Below are 6,055 nucleotides of genomic sequence, written 5' to 3'. Positions count from 1 at the left end.
TTCCCACAACGAAGCCTGACGACCTCCAGTGAGGAACGATGCTTCCACTGTGCACTGTGTTCCGGTTGACATTAATGGCCTTATTGAGGTCACAAGGTCAACACAACCCATAATTTGTTCCCCCGATGAAATAATCCATTTGGCAGGCGGGTTTTTTCACAAGTGTTGTCAAGATTCGTGTTTTTGACAGCGTGAATGAACCCGTTACCCAGATGTATGAGATGGTGTGTTGGGGGGAACCGCGGGTGATGTGGCAGGGCAAATTTTGACACTTGAGTTGATTGCAGCTTCAATCAGGTTTGAAACGGCCGCAGTTGCCCATCAGAAACATTCATGCTGGCTACAAAAGGGACCAGATAAGTGCCGTAAGTGGTTAAATCAGAGGGGGTGAACAGACCAGAATGGTCAGCTGTGCGATCAAACACATCGAACTGGAAAAGGCTGTGGCATTATTGGCGCATCTAAAGGTGAAATGCTTGATTCACCTCCGTTAGAAATGTTGTCTTTACAGCGTGTCTATAAGTAAAGGAGAAATCAGGGAAATAATGCCCTCTCTAAAAGCTGCTAAAGTGTATGTTTATCTGAAGAGAACTAGCTTTTTAAAAAAAAAAAAAAAGAAGAAATTTAGGGGGCCCATCAGCAAATGGAAAAATAGCAGAAAATAGAAAAAGCGTTCTTAATGGGATCCGTCGCCTCACCTTGGGCTTTTATCTGGGTGAAAAACACTTGAAAGAGCGTCAAAGAAAAAATTGAAAATCAAAGAACGTAAAGTCTCGGAACATAAATTTGAGCAACGACTGGTGTTGACTGGGAGGGGAGGGTTTTACGCATCCTTCCACTAGAGGGAGCTATCACATCATCCATCTTTTCGGTTGACCTCAACCGAATTTATTATTTTGGTCGGTGATTCTGAGGCTGCTGCTTTGGTTTCTGGCCCAGTCCTGTCCACTTTCAGTCCCATCTCACGTCAAGTCCCTCTGCGGACACATGTTGGACAGATGTTTGGTCCAAAAAGCTGTTTCTTTGTGGGCTCCTCTTTCACGTCAGCGCTCCGCCAACAGCAGACGAATCTAATGCCCCCCTGATGGGTAGAAAATAGGGCTCACCAGGAGCTGACCCACAGCAAACTGGTGACAGATGACGTCTAATAACAGTAACTTTTGTTTAAAAAATGTCAGACTTTGCGGCCACCCGGGCTCCAGAACCTGCCAGGCAAGATGAATCGGGCAGCCAATGTAATTTTGTCCAAGCGCTCTCTTTAGTGACGGCCATCATCTCCCACTCCTCTGCCGTCCTCGTCCTCCTCACGTGGCGTCCCTGCTGAAGACTGAAGCATGGACGTGATTACAGAACAGAAAGTTCAATTCAGTTTGCTCCCACCAGTGGGTGCAGGACAAGTCCTTGGGACCTTAAGTGCCTTTTTTAAGTCATTTCTCCTGCATTTTAATGGAGTTGTAGAGTATAGCTTAAAATGCACAAAAAATGTGCCACAATGTATCAAATTTTAATATAGTTTCATTCAAGGTGGCTGTAAATTTCTTTTATCCATGCATCGAAGATCTTAAGACACTATTAATAAAAGTCTTCTAATTATTGCCATATAAATTGTAGTAGAAACAGCAGAAAGAGGAGAAATGTTTCATTTACAGGGTCATATGATAGAGACCAGAAAGGTGGACTTTAACTTCAGAAATGCTTCATCATTAATGTCCTATGACATCATTCCAGACAGGATTTATAAGAAAAAAATGTCTTTGTCCATTAGCTTAGCGATGTAGCCTAGCGTTTTTGCGTACAGTTTGATGGTTTAATCATACAGGGCCACCTTTATTTACCAACAATAAATCCATATTAGACGCAGGAGAGTGTGAGAGGTGTGCACAGTGTCCCGAGCACCATGTTATTGACATTATCTCTGTCCCTAGATCCTTCAATTGTGTTTGAGCTCCGCAATAATTTTACACCCCAGAGAAACACCAACAAACAAGGTTCAACTCCAAACCCAGGCCGACAGCATTCTCCCATTGACTCCCTTCACTCCCGCTGTGGCTGTCATTTACATCTCCTCAAGACACAAATGCGTCTCTTCTGTCCATTTTCAAGCATCTCCCTGGCTTCTGCATCCCGCCACGATGCAAACCACCCCGGCGAGCTTGTGCTCTCCACATCAGCGCCACGGTTTGTTAAAGCGGCGCGGACGGGCGGTTGTAAGGGGTGGCGTTTAACCTTGAGGAGCTGCTGCGCCTCATTGAGCCTGCAGCCTCAGCCGAAGCCTCTGCTGATTGGTTCTGTGTTCCCTCGCCTTCATCTTAGTCATAAGGGGGCTCCTATGTCACGTTGAGGTCTTTCGCTGGAATCTGCCCTGATGTCGGCAGATGTGCTCTCACACAACATTGAAGAGCACGTATTGACTACACAGTCGTGTGTGTGAATGGTTGCTGCCTGGCAACAGCCAGCTTCATTCATCGCTGCCGCTACTGGATCAGGCAGGTTTTACTCTTTAATTCACCTCGTTTTACATTTAAGTAAGACCAGATCTACAGAATCTGATCTCTGTTCGTGACCTCAGGGATGCGTCTAGTTTTCTCTGGCCACATTTAACCTCATAATCTCAGAATCGTAGACTTCCAATATTTCCAACTTCCCTGTCTTTAGGAATGGACCCTGAAACGGCCGCCCAGGACGTCCACAAAGGGGGAAAAACCTTTGGGAGCTCATCTTTTTAGCTTTGTTACAGCTCGCATTGGTTTGAAATGATTTTCACTGCTGTTTTCACTGCTGTTTTTACCTGCCAGCGGAAGTTTTGAAAGAGGCAGCTCAGCTCTCCATGCTAAAAGCTTCCCTGATGTCTTTTCGTCCCTTGTTATGCTGGGTTTCGCAGCCTTGGGCGGCCTCGGGCGGCCTCGGGGCCTCGTAAATCTCCAATCAAACCGTCGGATCAGAACTCCTATTGTGTCGTCAAGCTTCTGCCGATCTCTCACGTGATCCTGTGGCGCATTCCGCCGCTGAGCACCCAGAAGCCCCGGAAACGTACTGGGCTCATTAAAAAAGCCTTCCGCATGACACCAAAGGTCTGACAAGAGCTACATGTGATGTCCCAAATTCTGATCAATCAGCAGCTCTGGGCGCCGCGTGTGGGGAAATGGCATTTATGCATCTTTTATTAACACAATTCTCTTGCCCTTTGCCTTCGCCCGTCACCCACCGGGCCGACGTGGAAAAGCAATAACCGCCCTGTTGACTGAGTGCGTCGTGTTTATGGAAGAATTTCTTTTCGCGCCGCCAATCCGACAAGTGAAAACACCCTCAAGCCGTGACGTGCCATTAGTGTGAGCACCCCTGTCCTCTCAACGGGCCATCAGAGCGTCTGAGCGCCCAAATGGGCAGAAAATCCCTCGCTGGCAGCGTATAATTGACCCAACAATAGGAATGCAATCACACAATCTGTGGGAAAAGCATCGAGCCTGATGGCTGGATGAGACTGAACAGCACTTGCCAATCATTGAATCAGCCCTGCATCGTGCCCCCCCACCCCAATTATCTTAATTTCATTTTCATTGCTCAGCACCGGCAGTCATCGTGCTCCTTTGTTTGCTCCCAACAATGGGCCGTGGGTCTTCTTTGTAAATACAAGATTGGCTCATGTAGCCAAGAAAGACACAGGTGTGTCGGGGCTCAGTTGGCAGACGTCCGCTTTATTTGCTTGAATCCGGCACACAAAGAAGCTGAAGCGTTTAATGCATTAATGCCGTTACCTTCAACCTTGGATTTTTTTTTATTGTTTCGTAACAGAGGCAGAGACATTAGGTGGCTGTTCACGGCGATAATGAAGAGCCATTTTGGAAACCATTACGATGACATTATAATAGAGTTGCAATGATGACATCCAATTATCCTGAATTATTTTTGAAACAATGCCGAGAACTTTAAAAAGGACGAGGCTCTGGGAACCAGCCTCTAAGTGGAAATCGGATGTTGTTTTGCCTTTTCTGGGGCTGGTTAGGGTGACAGAAATCCATGATTAAAAGTTTGCAAGTGTTTACAGAACTTTATCTGCTAGCCAAACTAGTTTATCCAGCAGAATATTCGTTGATGGAGTCAAATTTGGAACTCGCAACACAAAGCCGAGCCCAAAATCAAACATTTAAACCTAAAATTGGCACCTCGGACTAAAAGGTCCTGACAGGTGGAGGTTTTTAGGGTGGTTTCTTTGACTTCATTGTCGAAATTATGCCATTTCTGAACTCTGAAAGAGACCAAATAAAAGACAAGTGTAATATGTGACTGAGAGCCACTAAAGGAGGCCTCCAGAAGTGTGTTGTGGTCATGACACTCTGCCGGTGGTCCAGTCCTATTAAGGCCAGGAGCTGCAGTTATGGAACTATCAAATTCTGCTTGAAAACAGACATCAGACATCTACCGTGGATACATGAAATTCAGCCAATTCTGGACAAATGAGGGGTGGAGAAAGAGCGTTAAACACCCACTGTCATATATTTGGAACAACTTCCATGCTAGCAGGCTTTATTATTATAAAACTCAGCAACATTCCCATTACTGCTATAAAATAAGCATCCATGACAACCTGTTATGAGCTGTTGTCTCCCTCTATTGCAGAGACCCTGTCTGCACCTGTCTGGTTGGTAATATGATATCCACCGAACCCTCCAGATCAGCCCGACTTCCAGAGGACTGCTCAACCCAGCCGTAATGATTCTGGCCCCTTTCAGAGGCGGGAGCGGCTCTGCTTATGTCACAGACGTAGAAAAGACTGCTGGACACCTGAAAACCACTCTGAGATGTGGCGTCCTGTGGCTGCTGTTCTACTCCTTCCGGGTGGGTGTGGGTTCACATGGGTCTCTTCCAGAGACGTCGCTAATTGAAGCCTTTTATTATGCCTTTCAATATAAAGGTCAAGTAATTCTAGACAGGAATATTAGTCTTTTTGGAGACTGGATGGATGATTTAATGTATGTGCGGGGTCAGAATGGTCAGGGGCGAGAATAATTCTCTCAAAAATCATTTGAGCCATAAAAAAAGATGTGAAAACATCTTGTTCTTAAAACCTTTACAGTTGTTTTTTTTGAGAAATGTTCAGCATGTGAGGGACGTGGACTTAGCATTGAGCTGAAGCCAACATTTCCTCACTTCCATGCTAGGATGTGCCTGATGTGTGTTCCCGTCCTCCCCACCTCCCTAACCCTCATTACCCTCATGGGTCTCACCTGTTCCCACCTCCTCTCCTGGTAACTTAAACCCACCTTTTCTTTCCACCTGGGCCAGACTGTCTTTCTGAGGTTGTCTTGTTTATCCTTTGTGGAATCATTTTGGACTGGGCTTTAATCTGTTACCCACTTTCTGATTTTTGAACTGCTGATTGGGGCTGATCTACGGTAGAGAGCTGCTCAGCGAATGCAGTGTCCCCTCAAGAGGGTCATTATTCCTTTTTGAAGGGGCAAAGCTAACAAAAAAACACTCTCTTACGAGGAACTAGAAAAACTAAGGCTATGAAAGTCTCTAAACAATTGCGCGGTAAACACAGATTTTCAAGGACTAGAATCTCGTGACGATGAAGTACAGGCTGGTGATCAGGACGAAGGGAGAGACAGACTATAAGCACATGGGGGGGGGGGGGGGGGGGGGGGGGGGGGGGGGGGGGGGTAATGGGGAACAGCTGGAAACAATCAGGAATAAGGGAAGACAATCGGACTGGTGACACCTGAGGAAGAGCAAGTGGCCTGAAACGAGAGGAGAGTTGGTTTCAAAATAAAACAGGAAGTCACAAAACCAACTTGGAGACAGGACAAAAAAGGGCCAACTTAACCCACAGGTGTGACACACATTAGCGAAAATGAGGCCGGCTGGAAATGTGTCACGATTATGCAACGTCAGTTCAAAGCTATTAGCTTGTTCAGCCTTATTCAAAATTTAACCCAATTTAGCTGATGTTGAGCTCATAATACTTGATACTATCAATAATTCATTGCAAAATGTCCCCACCTCAAGTGTCCATTAATTTATTATTTTTTTCGCTTGAGTATAAAAGAAGAAAGGC

This window comes from Takifugu flavidus, chromosome 17, assembly GCF_003711565.1.
Source record: "Takifugu flavidus isolate HTHZ2018 chromosome 17, ASM371156v2, whole genome shotgun sequence".
Classification (NCBI taxonomy): domain Eukaryota; kingdom Metazoa; phylum Chordata; class Actinopteri; order Tetraodontiformes; family Tetraodontidae; genus Takifugu; species Takifugu flavidus.
Note: the sequence above shows the minus strand (reverse complement) of the source record.